The 15,682-nt window shown below is 39.0% G+C and overlaps 1 protein-coding gene across 3 annotated transcripts in view; it reads right to left on the reverse strand.

Annotated features, from left to right (window-relative positions):
* Nucleotides 1-15,682, reverse strand: part of PRR16 (proline rich 16) — a 290,513-nt gene that overhangs the window by 51,874 nt on the left and 222,957 nt on the right. The gene's annotated exons all lie outside the window — the stretch shown is intronic.

Raw genomic sequence — 15,682 nt, forward strand, 5'->3', positions numbered from 1 at the left:
CACGTGAGGTTTGTCATGGGCAGTCATAACATGAGTAGATCTTCCTTATCTGCCTGCCAGAATCTTAAAAGTTTATGGCAAGGCCTTAACTGGGTTTAGTCATGTTTACTGTCCAGATGTTCTTAACAATACATTGCTCTCTTCAGGCTGTGACCTTGAAAATGGCTCCCACTGTGGAAATGGTGAGCAGAATGTAAATTCCAAGGACGTGGGAGGGAGAGAAGAGCCACTGATTGCCCAGATCCACCAGCAGCCAGATTTTCTCACTGACCTCCTCCAACAGAGATACATGTTTGAATATAAGCCATATAACAACACTTGAAAAGAGATATTGAGGGGGAAAAAAAAGATGGAATACTACACAGAATAAACTCTCCCCTCCAAAAATGTCTCTATTCCAATTCTAGGAACCTGTCAGTGAGTTACATTACATGACAACAGGTGGAATGGGGGATTTACAAATGTGATCAAATTAAGGCTCCTTTGATGGGGAGATTTACCTGGTTTATCTGGAAGCCTTCAATGTAGTCACAGGGGTCCTTATAAGTGGAAGGTTATGACAAATAAGGAGACATAATAATGGACATAAAGGATGGAATGATACAACTGCTTGATGGAAGAGGGTCATGAACAAAGGAATGTGGGCTCCACAACCTGAAAAGGGCAGGAAAATGGAATCTCTCTTAGAGCCCAGAGAGAACCAGTCCTGCTGATCTTAACTTTAGGTCAGTGAGACTGACTGTGGATTTTTGGACTCCAGAGCTGCAAGAAAAATTTGCATTGTTTTAAACTGCTAAGTTTATGGGAATTTCTTAAAGTATCAATGAGTGAGTTGCCATTTCCTTCTCCGATGAACGAAACTGAAAAGTGAAAGTGAAGTCGCTCATCCGTGTCCGACTCTTCACATCCCCGTGGACTGCAGCCTACCAGGCTCCTCTGTCCATGGGATTTTCCAGGCAAGAGTACTGGAGTGGGGTGCCATAGCCTTCAACTAAAGCATCACTAGGAAACTAATACAAATGGAAAGCAGTTTAGGTGCATTCATTTTTAAACTTTCCTTAAAGAAAACTGCTACAACTGCTGCTGCTAAGTCGCCTCAGTTGTGTCCGACTCTGTGCGACCCCATAGACGGCAGCCCACCAGGCTCCTCTGTCCCTGGGATTCTCCAGGCAAGAACACTGGAGTGGGTTGCCATTTCCTTCTCCAATGCATGAAAGTGAAAAGTGAAAGTGAAGTCGCTCAGTCGTGTCCGACTCTTCTCGACCCCATGGACTGCAGCCTACCAGGCTCCTCCATCCATGGGATTTTCCAGGCAAGAGTACTGGAGTGGGGTGCCATTGCCTTCTCCTAAAGAAAACTAATAGGCATTAAATATAGAAATAAATCAAGAAATAATGCTTTCAATCTATTTCATCAAATTATAAGAAGAAACCAAAAAATTTAAATAAGAAAATATCAACCAATACAATGGTCAACTGGTAGCTGGCACTGAAAAATGAAAGATCTTAACTTAGGATTTTATGTATACTATTAAAAGTTTTAGATATAATAGCTAATTTAAATAACACATTATAAACTTTCTAAAATACCTAAAGGAAAATAGGCACAAACAGACATACACATGTGTGTGTGTATGTGTACACATGAACACACAAACACAGGACTAAACTATAAACAGACAAATATAAGGAAAATAAAATAAAAATGAAAAATATTGAAAATAGAAAAAAGCATTAAAAGCAAAGCAGACATTACAGAATTACAAACTAATTCACATGTCATATCAATAAAAATTCATTCATTCAAGGGCTTCCCAGGTGACTTAGTGGTAAAGAATCCACCTGCAGTGCAGGAGAATGGGGTTCTAAACCTACTCTGGGGAGATCCCCTAGAGAAGGAAGTGGCAACCCACTCCAGAATTCTCACCTGGGAAATCCTATGAACAGAGGAGCCTGTCAGGCTACAGTTCATGGGATAGCAAAAGAATCGGACACAATTAGTGACTAAACAATTCATTCAATTGTAATAAAAGAAAAAATTAATGTATTTTATCAAAAAATCTTTACATGTTGCTTGAAAGAAATGCATTAAACACTATGATTGAGAAAGCGTAAAGGTAAAAGTAAATAAAGGCATAATAGACAAATGCTAACATGAGGGTAGAAAAATATCTTAATAAAAGCAGAAAATTCACTTGGTAAAATGTAACACTAATTATTACAGAAGAAAACTTAGGAAAAAGAGAGAGAGGGAGAGAGGGAACTTTTTAAGTCTAATAAGTATCTATAAAAGCCCCAGAGAAAACATCAAACTTAATGGTAAAATAATGAATACTTTCCCTCTGATATCTGGAAGAAGACAGATATACATCCAAACACCACTGCTGTTCAACTTTGCCCCTAAGGCCAAACTTTTAAAATAATTGAAGAAATAAAACTTGTAAGTGTGGGGATGGAAAAAATAAAATTTTCGTTATTCACAGGTGACTTAATTACAAATATAAAAAATATGGAATAACATAAAATTGTAAGAATAAATTAGCAAAACCACTGAATGTATTAACATAAAATGATTGTATCTGTATTTTAAAAAACAAATAAAGAAGAAAATTAATAAACAAAATATGCTATTTATTTTTGCTATTGTTATTCAGTAGCTAAGTCATGTCTGATCCTTTGTGACCCTATGGATGGCAGCACACCAGGCTTCCCTGTCCTTCACTATCTCCTGGAGTTTGCTCAAATTCATGTTCATTGAGTTGGTGATGCTATCTAACCATCTCATCTTATGTTGCTCCGTTCTCCTTTTGCCTTCAACCTTTCCCAGCATCTGGGTCTTTTCCAATGAGTTGGCTCTTCACATCAGGTGACCAAAGTATTGGAGCTTCAGCTTCAGCATCAGTGCTTCCAATGAATATTCAGTGCTGATTTCCTTTAGGACTGACTGATTTGACCTCCCGCAGTCCAAAGGACTCTTAAGAATCTTCTACAGCACCACAATTTGAAGCATCAATTCTTTGGCACTCAGCCTTCTTTATGGTCCAACTCTTACATCTGAACAAGACGACTGGAAATACCATAGCTTTGCCTATATGGGCCTTTATACTAGAAGCATAATCTATCAGATGTGGAAGAATATATATCTAAGGAAACATTTTCAAGACTCTTATGTCTACAATATTTTGAAATAAATTAAAAAAAAAACAATTAGAGAGATTATTATGTCTTGAGTTGATATACTGCATGCCAAAAACACCAATTTTCCTCAAAGTAATCTGTATATTGAATGAAATTGCTTGAAAATCCAAGGAATGTTTTTCTGAGAATGTGGGAAAACTGATTCTAAAATTTATGTGGCAATAAGAAAGGTTAAGACTAGCCAAGGCAAAAATAGGTACAGAAGCCAAGGACTTAACAATACCATATATCAAGACCAGAGCTGTTGTGATTAAAGTAGTTTGTTATTGGAACATGCATACAGAATGAGCAAAGGAGCAGAGAGGCCACAAACAGACCAACACACTTAGAATCAATGGATTCATGATAAAGGTGGCAATGAAGTACAATAGAAAAAGTATTGCTCCTTCAATAAAGAATTGAAATGTGAAAACATGAACACAAAAATTTGCAGAAGGTCTGTAACTTATTTATAATTTTCAAATGGCAATTGTCTTTTTAATCAGCACCCAAAATACAAAAGCTAAGAAAGACATATTAGGTAAATTTGAAGTGTTGACGTTTTTAAAAGAGAAAAATTATAACTTTACAAGGGGAAAGCTGACCAATAGCTTATGCTTTCACAAATTACCCAGATAAAGGGCCACTAAGAGAAGAGGGGGAAAAAAATGAATCAGAGCACAACTTTTCTTACATTTAAGTAGACACATGCCCTTAAGAGATTAAAAATGAAGACGTAAGTACCCTAAGTATTCAAAAACATTATCATTATTTTGGGAGTAATAATGACCAAATTGCACTCATCTCACATGCTAGTAAAGTGATGCTCAAAATTCTCCAAGCCACGCTTCAGCAATATGTGAACCATGAACTTCCAGATGTTCAAGATGGTTTTAGAAAAGGCAGAGGAACCAGAGATCAAATTGCCAACATAATCCACTGGATCATAGAAAAAGAAAGAGAGTTCCAGAAAAACATCTATTTCTGCTTTATTGACTATGCCAAAGCCTTTGACTGTGTGGATCACAATAAACTGTGGAAAATTCTGAAAGAGATGGAAATACCAGACCACTTGACCTGCCTCTTGAGAAACATGTATGCATGTCAAGAAGCAACAGTTAGAACTGGATATGGAACAACAGACTGTTTCGAAATAGAAAAAGGAGTACGTCAAGGCTGTATGTTGTCACCCTGCTTATTTAACTTATATGCAGAGTACATCATGAGAAACGTTGGGCTGGATGAAGCACAAGCTGGAATCAAGATTGCTGGAAGAAATGTCAATAACTTCAGATACGCAGATGATGCCACCCTTATGGCAGAAAGTGAAGAGGAACTAAAGAGCCTCTTGATGAAAGTGAAAGAGGAGAGTGAAAAAGTTGGCTTAAAACTCAACTTTCAGAAAACTAAGATCATGGCATCTGGTCCCATCATTTTATGGTAAATAGATGGGGAAACAATGGAAACAGTGGCTGCCTTTATCTTTTTGGGCTCCAAAATCACTGCAGATGGTGATTGCAGCCATGAAATTAAAAGACACTCCTTGGAAGGAAAGTTATGACCAACCTAGACAGCATATTGAAAAGCAGAGATATTACTTTGCCAACAAAGGTCCATCTTGTCAAAGCTATGGTTTTTCCAGTAGTCATGTATGGATGTGAGAGTGGGACTATAAAGAAAGCTGAGCACTGAAGAGCTGATGCTTTTGAACTGTGGTGCTGGATAAGACTCTTGAGAGTCCCTTGTACTGCAAGGATTCCATTCTAAAGGAGACCAGTCCTGGGTGTCAGTTGGAGGGACTGATGTTGAAGCTGAAACTCCAATACTTTGGCCACCTCATGCAAAGAGCTGACTCATTTGAAAAGACCCTGATGCTGGGAAAGATTAGGGCAGGAGGAAAAGGGGATGACAAAGGATGAGTTGGTTTTATGGTATCACCAACTCAATGGACATGAGTTTGGGTAGGCTCTGGGAGTTGGTGATGGACAGGGAGGCCTGGCGTGCTGCAGTTCATGGGGTGGCAAAGAGTTGGACATGACTCAGCGACTGAACTGAACTGAATTGAATGACCAAACCATTAGTCTACCATTCAATTAGTTAAACTTTAAATATTGAATATTAGATGGTGGTTTAGTTGCTAAGTCAGGTCTGACTTTTGCAACCCCAGGGACTGTAGCCTGCCAGGCTCTTCTATCCATGGGATTTCCCAGGCAATAATATTGCAGTGGGTTGCCATTTCCTTCTCAGTTGATCTTCCTAACCCAGGAATCCAACCCAGTCTCCCACATTGCAGGTGGATTCTTTACCAACAGAGCTACAAGTGAAGTCCTAGAATCCTATAAATTATAAAATTGCCATTTCAGAATGTGAGTATATTTGCCACAAAACAGCTTAGTAGATCAAGATTCTGCCATTTCCAATTTTATTTATCATATAATTTTTAAAATATGCTTTAGTTTTTCTACTAATTTATCTGAGGCTTATTGAAAAATCACTTGAAAAATTCAGGATTTTTAGAAGGTTGACAATTGAAACATTCATCTATCTTTAAATATATTTTAGACACCACTGTCTTATTAAAATACCAACTTCTTATAGTAATCATTTTGCTAATGATAGGAAAAGCAAAGAAATTTCTATGGCTAAAATGGAATACAGAAAAGATTTCTTGGCACTCCCACTGATATGCTTAAAGTTATGGTATTGGTGTCATATGTACACATAAAATAGACCAGCTTGGTGACATGGTTATTTATTAACTTGATTTCTGTGCCAATCATGAGTTTCAATGTATTGTTATAAGAGGCTGACTTTTCTATATATAACTCACACATAACAACTGCTTTTTAAAATATTTGCTTTCAGACTTAACTTGGACAAAGAAATGTAATCTCTTCATTCTATATCTATATAATGTTTTGAGATCTTCAAATTCAGTCTTGTCATTAGATTGCAACAACCTTTTGATACATATTTAGATATAAGTAGCTTTGGGAGTTCAGATCAATATTCATATTTCAACATTACAAGTTTTATAAAAATATCTAATAACTCATAATACAGAAAGCATATTTTATAAGTACCCTAGAGAAGTATCGTTCTTGATGCATACTTAGCATAGAAACTTTAATTTTAATTAATGTCTTTTGCTAATTTCTTCTCTAAAGATGTTTTACCAAAATTATATAATATTATACTACTTGATTCCCCATAGCTCAGTTGGTAAAGAATCCACCTGCAATGCAGAAGACCTGGGTTCAATCCTTGGGTTGGGAAGATCCCCTGGAGAAGGGAAAGGCTACCCACTTCAGTATTCTGGGCTGGGGAATTCCATGACTGTTCAGTCCACGGGGTCACAAAGGGCTGGACACAACTGAGCTACTTTTACTTCACATACTACTTGCTGTGCATCCCAGGGGGCTCAGTGGTAAAGAACCCACCTGACAATGCAGGAGACAAGGGTTTCATCCCTGGGTCAGGAAGATCCCCTGGACGAGGCAATGGCAACTCATTCCAATATTCTTGCCTGGGAAATCCCATGGACAGAGCAGCCTGGTGGGCTACAGTCCATGGGGTCACAAAGAGTCCAGCACAACTAAGCAACGGAGCGCATATGCCAGCAGTACTGCCTACCACTCACCTCTGTTTGTTTCTATTTATATTTATGTTCCCAAGGGATATGAATGATGTCTTATTAGTCTTTTTATTCTTTGCCAGTACCCAGAAGAGCATTCTTATAGTATGTAAATAACATCTTTATATGCAGGAATTAATGAAGTGGCACAAATATTCAAGAAACCAGATCTCTGCAAAGATTAGCAATTGATCCAGTCAGTGCCTTCTACTTGATCTTTGCTTATCTCAGGAAAAGTCCCTATCTCTCCTCAGTGCTTTTTGCTAAGTAGCCTCTTAAAGGAAGGATGTTCCTGCTCAAAATTGTACTTACTGGGAATGAACACAGATCAGTCAGTCACACTCTGATGAGAGAATATTGCAGAAACCAGTAAGTGAGAAACCAAGCACCACACTCAGAGAGTTGGGGAACTCAGGTTTACTACACTGGTGGGCCCAGAGGAGTTAACACTCCAAGTTCTGAGCCCCAGTCGAAGGGGTTGCAGAATTTTTATGGACAGACTATAGTGGGCAACACTAGCTGCTAATAGGCTGGCTTGAGCTAAGGGGTTTCATGCACATGGGAACAGCAGTCGAGATGGGGAGAAGGATGCCTGACCTTTACATGGACAGGCATGATTAAGCAAGTTTGCAGGGGCTGGGCAATTGCAAACAGCAGGACAAGGGTGAGTGAGACAAGCTCCAATTTCTGGGATGGTAAGTCCCCACTTTCTGAGACTACGTGACCTACGAGATCCAGACTTTGCAAGGAGTAATCTGAATTACAGAGGCAGAAGGAGCAGGAGGTTATGTAAAATTTTAACTTTTCCTCTTCAATAAAATCAACTTGGTACACAGGTGGTTCAGATGGTAAATAATCCACCTGTAATGCCAGAGACCTGGGTTCAATCCCTGGGTTAGGAAGATCCCCTGAAGAAGGGAGTGGCAACCCACTCCAGTAGAATTTCATGGACAGAGAAGCCAGACGGGCTACAGTCCTTGGGGTTGCAGAGAGTCAGACACAACTGAACGACTAACACATTTACTTTCACACAGATGGCTACCAAGATTATAGGCCAAGTTCTGAGCTCTGATTTTAAGATGTGAAATCTAAGATATGCTGTGAGCCCATGACTTCTTACAATTGCTTGTTTTAGGTTCAGCTATAAGAAGTCACTATTAGGACTTCCTTGGTTGTCCAGTGGTTAAGAACCCACCTGCCAATGCAGGGGACGCAGGTTCCAGCCCTGGTCCAGGAAGATTCCATATGCCTTGGAGTAACTAAGCATGTGTGCCACGACTACCGTAGCCTGTGCACCCTACAGCCCATGCTCTATGTCAACTGCAAATTGGCACTTACCAAGATCATTGCCAATGACTGAACAACAAAGGCGTTTGCCGTCTGCCTCTACGGAGATTGAACCCCATGCTGCTATAGCTGGTGACCTTCAACACCCCCTGAGAGAGTTCAGAGTGGACTGAGGCACTCTGCTCCAGGGAATCTGGTGAGAAAAGTCTTTCAATAGTTGGACATTTTTAGGAACAGATTTTATGATCTCCATCATTGTATCTCCTCATATCTAGAGAAGCACTAAATCCCTTCATAGTGGCATCAGATCCTCATGACTAACAAAAAATCTTTTATAAATTGAGTGCTTCATGGCATTGACCTCCCCCTTCACTAAAACCTTATATATTGACTTTCCCCACTGCCGATTTGAAGCAGCATCTCAGACAATTCTGAGAGAACTGTCTGAGATGCTGCCTCCCAGGCTGCAGTCCTCACTTTGTCCCAAATAAAACTTAACTTGCAACTCTCAAGTTGTACATCTTTTTTTAGTTGACATCTGCAACAAGAAAAACCATCACAATGAGAAACCCACGCACCGCAACTAGAGAGTAGCCGCTGCTCGCCACAACTAGAGGTAGCTCATGTGCAGCAACAAAGACGCAGCGGTGAAGCCAAAGATAAATAAAAGTTTAAAAAAGAAGCCACTACTAGTTTAAAAGGGCTTACTAACATATGCAAAACCATCCCCAGTGTCAAATTAAGATGGTAGAGTAGGAAGCCATAGAACTCTTCCCAGGAACACATGAAAAATATATCTACATGTGCAACAGCTCTCACTGAAAACTAACTGGAGTCTGGCAGAAAAAACTCCTGTACAACCTAGGCTATAAGAAAGATCCACTTGGGTCAGAAGGGAAGAGAACTAATTAGGTCATAATCTGTTTTCTTCTGAATCCCTTCCAGGGTCACAGATTCAGAGAACGCCCCTGGGCAGTGTATGATTCAAGCTACCTATGGGGAGCCACAGCCCTGGGTCTGACAAGGGGAAGACAAGTTCCCTTGGCTGGTTGGAGGTCTGGTAGACTCGTAAGAGGACTGTGGGAAGCCTAGATTTCACTCATGAAAAGTGAAGTCTTGCTCGCTCCTAAAGTAGGGTGGAGAGGGCAGACTGAAACCTGTGAATGGCTGACTGATTTCCTGTCATGGGCCCAGCATGCACCCCAACCTGAGTTGACAAACACTCCAGTCCTGCTGGCCTTGGATTGTAGCCCCACACTAAAATGAGGGCTGTGACAAATAAGGAAAAAATTGAGCCGTGAGACATTGAGGTTGGTCAAACTGCAAACAGCCTCTGAACAGGTAGGGGACAGCCACTACCGGTAATTGCACAGGTGGTATATCAGAGGCAGTCTGGATCTCTGACGTCACTCTGACCCTTGCCAAATACTCTTAGTGAATATGAGCAGAATCTGTGGGGCTCCTGTGCAAGGAAGCCCTTCCATGTCCCCCTCGTTTGTTATTTGTAGGAAATATGCTTAAGCCTCAATGACCTTCCTTGAGTTTTCCAAAGGGCTTTCCAAAAGGATTTAAAACAGTTGCTAATAAGGGAACAGAGGGGATGCAGAGACAAAGGAGGAGCAGTCTAGAAACAATAGTGCAGCCTTGGGACAGGATCCTGGCAATATCTTTGAGCTCTTTGCAGAAATAAAACCCTCACCAAATGGAAGACTACTTAACCACTAGATGAAGTATTCTTCATTCCAGAGAGAAGTCACAGTTTGATAACCTCAAGGACCGCCTGAGGCCAGATTAAGGGAATGCTGGCCTAATCCTTATTAGAAAGGCTTTCAGATTCTTATTAGAAAACCCATCCTTGAACCATTGCTGTAAAACTTCTCACCAAATCCTCTAGGGTGGAGACACACAGTTTTTGAGGGCACAAAACTGCTATGTCCCCCTTTGCCTGGCAAAACGCTAAAGCTACTCTTTTCAACTTCATTCCAAACTGTGTCTCTGAGATTTGATTTGGCACTAGTGTAGAGAGGCCAAGACTTTGCATCAACACGAGTCCTCCTGCTCTAGCCCTGCTTCCTCTGGGACAAGGGTGCAGGTGCTGGGAGGGGGAATGCTGCTGCTGCTGCTGCTGCTAAGTCGCTTCAGTCGTGTCCGACTCCGTGTGACCCCCATAGACGGCAGCCCACCAGGCTCCCCCGTCCCTGGGATTCTCCAGGCAAGAACACTGGAGTGGGTTGCCATTTCCTTCTCCAATGCAGGAAAGTAAAAAGTGAAAGGGAAGTCGCTCATTTGTGTCTGACTCCTAATGACCCCATGGACTGCAGCCTACCAGGCTCCTCCATCCATGGGATTTTCCAGGCAAGAGTACTGGAGTGGGGTGCCATTGTCTTCTCCGGGAGGGGGAATAGCATAAGCTAAAAGGAAATTGAGGCAACCTGGACCCAACCTTCAGGGCTTCTGCTCCAGCAACTTGGACAGTTTCAGCTAGAACAAGAGAGAGGACTCAAACAATTAAAGAAATGAAAGAATAGTGGCAACTATAAATTGGCACTTGCCAAGAGTATTTGCCAGTGAACAACAAGGACATTTGCCATCTGCCTCTGTGGAGAATTCAGGGTGGAAAGTGAGGTACTTTGTGCTCTAGGGAGACTGGTCTTTAGATAGCTGGATATTTTCAGGAACTGATTTCATCATCCCAATTCCTACATCTTCTCATTTCTAGAAAATTACTATATCCCTTTATCAGTTCTGAGTTTGAGTGAACTCTGGGAGTTGGTGATGGACAGGGAGGCCTGGAGTGCTGCGCTTCATGGGATCGCAGAGTCGGACACGACTGAGCGAATGATCTGATCTGATCTGATCTGATCTGTAACTAGCAGAAAATCTTTTGTAAGGTAAAGGCTTGATTGCACTGAACTCCCCCTTCACCAAAATCTTATATATTGACCTTTTCTCGCTACCTCTTAGGAGCAGTCTCTCAGAGCTACCTGAGGTGCTGTCTCCTGGGCTACAGTCATCATCTTGCCCCAAATAAAACTTAACTCGCAACTCTCATATTATGCATCTTTTTAGTCACCAGCAGATACCACTGGGATAAAAAAAACCATAAACAAATTGGACAACCTAGAAGAAATGGACACATTTCTAGAAACACCCAACTTGCCAAGACTGAATCAGGGAGAAATAGCCAATCTGAACAGATTATCCTTAGTAATGAAATTGAATTGGTAATTTAAAAATTCCGTGCAAATACAAGTACAGGATCAAATGGCTTCAGTAGGGAATTCAACCAAATATATAATGAAGAGTTAATACCTATCTTTGTCAAAATCTTCCCAAAAATGGAAGAGGGTGGAACACTTCCAAATTTATTCTATGAGGCCAGTATTACCCTAATATCAAATCCAGACAAAGACATTAGAAAAAAAGTTACAGGTTAGACTATCTCTGATGAATATAGAAGCAAAAATCTTCAAGAAAATATTAACAAATCTAATTCAACAATATATAAAAGGGATCATAGACAGTGATCGAGTTGGATTTAATACAGGGGTACGAAGATCATTCAATATTTGCAAATCATTTAATGTGATACACCATGTTAACAACAGGAAGAATAAAAATCGAATACTAATCTCAACAGACAGAAAAAGCATTTTCCAAAATTCTACATCCATTTAAGATAAAAATTCTTATTAAAATTGGTTTAGAGGGATGAAAAGTTGGTATAGAAGTTGAAATACATATTTTAACATAACAAAGGCCACTTATGAAAAACCCATGCTAACATTATATTTACTGCTGAAAAGGTAAAAACTTTTTCTCTAAAATCAGGAACAATGCAAGGAAACCCACCTTTGCCACTTCTATTTAACACAGTATTAGAAGGCTTAGCACAGCAATCAGACAATAAATAAAAAGCCTCCAAATTGAAAAAGAAGAGGTAAAACTGTCACTGTTTGCAGATATGATACTATATACAGAAAGCTGTAAAGTCACCAAAAAGTTATTAGAACTAATAAATATATTCATTAAAGTTGAAAATACAAGATTAGTGTACAGAAACCTGATGCTTTTCTATACACTAATAATGAACTATCAGAAAGAAAATTTAAGGAAACAACCCCATTTGCATTCACATCAAAAAAATAAAATACCTAGGAAAAAACATAACCAAGGAGATGAAATACCTATACCCTTAATACTATAAAACTTTGATGAAGTAATGGACAATGATATTAAGAAATGGAAATATATCACATGTTCCTGGATTAGAAGAATTAAAATTGTTAAAAAGTACATACTATGCTGGTGAGGGACAGGGAGGCCTGGTGTGCTGAGGTCCAGGACTTAAAAGAGTCTGACATGACTTGGCAACTAAACAACAACAAAACTATCTAAAGCAATCTACAGATTTAATGCAATCCCTGTTAAAAATCCCAAGGCATTTTTCACAGAACTAGAAAAAATAATCTTAAAATTTATATGAAAACTACTAAAGATTCTGAATTAATCTATAACAAAGGAGACAAGAATACACAATGGAGAAAAGCCAGTATTGTCAATAAGTGGTTCTAGAAAAATTGAACAGCCTCATGTAAAAGAATGATATTAGAATATTTCCTCACATCATATACAAAAATAAACGAGGTGGATTAAAAACCTAAAATGTAAGATCTAAAAACATAAAACTTCTACAACAGAATGCAGGCAGAATATGTGGACATAAATTGTAACAATATTTTTTTGGATCTGACTCTTAAGGGTAAATAAATAAAGCAAAAATAAACAAATGGATCTAATTAAACTTAAAAGCTTTTGTATAGCAAAGGAAATTATTGGCAAAATGAAAAGAAAACCACTGAATGGAAGACGATATCTGCAAATTATATGATTGATAAGGGGTTGATGTCTAAAACATATAACAGTTCGTACTGCTCATATAACAGCTCATATAACAGCTCATACAACAATTCCACCCCAAAACAGAAAAAAAACCCCATTAAAAAATGAGCAGAAGGCCTGAATAGAAGGCCTACATTATTCATAAGAAGATATACAAATGGGCAACAGGGCACACAAAAAATGCTTAATATCGTGAATCATGAGAGAATGCAAAGAAAAACCACAATGAGGTAACACCACATACTCGTCAAACTGGCTATTATTAAAATATACAAGTAACAAATGTTTGCCAGAAGGTGGAGAAAAGGGAACCATAGTATATTGTTAATGGTACTGCACATTGATGCGACCACTATCGAAAACAGTATGGAAGTTCTTCAGATAACTGAAAATAGAACTGCCATATGATTCAGCAATTCCACTGCTGGGTATATATCTGGAAAAAAAAAAAAAATGAAAACACTACTATGAAAAGATAGATGCAGCCCAGTGTTCATAGTAGTATTATTTGCAATAGGTAAATTTTAAAGCAACCCAAGTGTCCATCAACAGATAAGACATTGTGTTTATATACATATACATATATATATATATATATATGTATACACAATAGAATATTGTTGTTTAGTTGCTAAGGCTTGTCCAGTTCTTTACAACACCATGGACTACAGCCTGCTGCTGCTGCTGTCGCATCAGTCATGTCCGACTCTGTGCGACCCCATAGACGGAAGCCCACCAGGCTCCTCTGTCCCTGGGATTCTCCAGGAAAGAACACTGGATTGGGTTGCCATTTCCTTCTCCAATGCATGAAAGTGAAAAATGAAAGTGAAGTCGTTCAGTCGTGTCTGACTCTTAGTGACCCCATGGACTCTATCCCACTAGGCTCCTCCATCCATGAGATTTCCGAGGCAAGACTACTGGAGTGGGGTGCTATTGCCTTCTCCCACAGCCTGCTAGGCTCCTCTATCTATGGGATTTCCTAGGCATCATTACTGGAGGGGGTTGCCATTTCCTACTCCAGGGGATCTTTCTAACCCAAGGTTCAACCCTGTCTCCTGTAAGTTTCTTGCATTGCAGGTGGATTCTTTACTGCTGAGTGATCAGGGGCCACAAAATAGAATATTACTCAGCCATAAAAAAGAATGAAATTCTGCCATTTGCAACAACATGGATCAACCTAGAGAATATCACGCTTAGTGAAATAAGTCAGACAGAATAAGAGAAATACCCTATGTTATTACTTACATGTAAAATCTAAAAAATAAACAAATTTATGTAACAAAACATATTCACAGATTTAAAGAACCAACTAGTGGTTACCAGTGGGATGAAGGAAAGGGAAGAGGAGGAAAAAGGATACGGGATTTAGAGACACAAACTGCTGTATGTAAAATAAGTAAGCAACAAGAATATTTTGTACAGCACAGGAAAATTTTTTGTCTTTTTTGTAATAACTCTAAATGGAATATAATCTATAAAACTGTTCCATCACTAGGCTGTACACTTAAAACTGATATTGCAAATTAACTACACTTTAATAAAATCAATAAAAATACTAACTTTGTCTGTGCCATACTACTGAACAGTCTTCATTTCTCTCTGAAATTTTGGGGCACAATTTACATATTAAAACATTGAAGAAAATAAAACTATAAACATAGTAAGCAAAAAAGAAGCATTCCCTTGCTTTCAGTCATGATGATGATATCATCCAGTTTATTAGGTACACAAAGTTGGGAAGCACTCGTCAATAGTATGACTTGAAGAGTCTAAAGCAAAGTTCTGAGGATTAAAGTAGACTGTGAAGTAATATTATATTCAAATAATTTCTAAATATAATACTTTTTTAATATAGTGAAGACATCATATCTAGGTTGGAAAATCTAGGGACAAGGCTGGGCAGACACCCTCCTTTTATCCTCACCCTCTAACTGAATGACAGTTACTTTTGTCTATTAAATCAAAAGGAACTTGTGAAAGTTGCTCAGTCATGTCCAACTCTTGTGACCCCATGTACTATAGAGTCCATGGAATTCTCCAGGCCAGAATACTGGAGTGGGTAGCCTTTTCCTTCTCCAGGGGATCTTCCCAACCCAGGGATCAAACCAGGGTCTCCTGCATTGCAGGTGGATTCTTTACTAACTGAGCTATTACAGAAACCCAGGAGCTTGCAAGATGTATAGTTGATAAGCTGACTGTTTAAACAAGAATGTCAATCATTCTTCATTATACTTTTTATGAAGAATTGTATTTTCTATAAATACAAGTTTTTTTTTCTTTTTTTTCTGGTCATTTTTTCTTCTCGGTTGATTCTCTATATTTTCTTAATATCTAGTTTGTACACTTTTTGCCCTAAGACGCATTATCAAAGGCTTGGTTTCTTCTGTGTATTCTCTAGTTCCTAAATCAATCTCTACGAATTGTTTTTAAAAAGTGTACAATACATTGCCAAACATCAGTACTGAGTTAGTGGATAGGGGTACAATATCATTATTTGCCTAGATATTCTAAAATTCAAGCCTTTAAAAACACACTTTTGGACTCTCTGTCCCGCGTACATGCGCACGCGCTCTCTCCCTCTCCCTCCCCATGCACTCCTCCACTCTCTTCTCTTTGAGTCTTGGATTCTCCTGCTATCTCCTAAATAAAATAGAGCTGTAACACTGAAAAAAAAAAAAAAAAA

The sequence above is a fragment of the Bos indicus genome, chromosome 7 (assembly GCF_029378745.1).
Source record: "Bos indicus isolate NIAB-ARS_2022 breed Sahiwal x Tharparkar chromosome 7, NIAB-ARS_B.indTharparkar_mat_pri_1.0, whole genome shotgun sequence".
In the NCBI taxonomy this organism is placed as follows: domain Eukaryota; kingdom Metazoa; phylum Chordata; class Mammalia; order Artiodactyla; family Bovidae; genus Bos; species Bos indicus.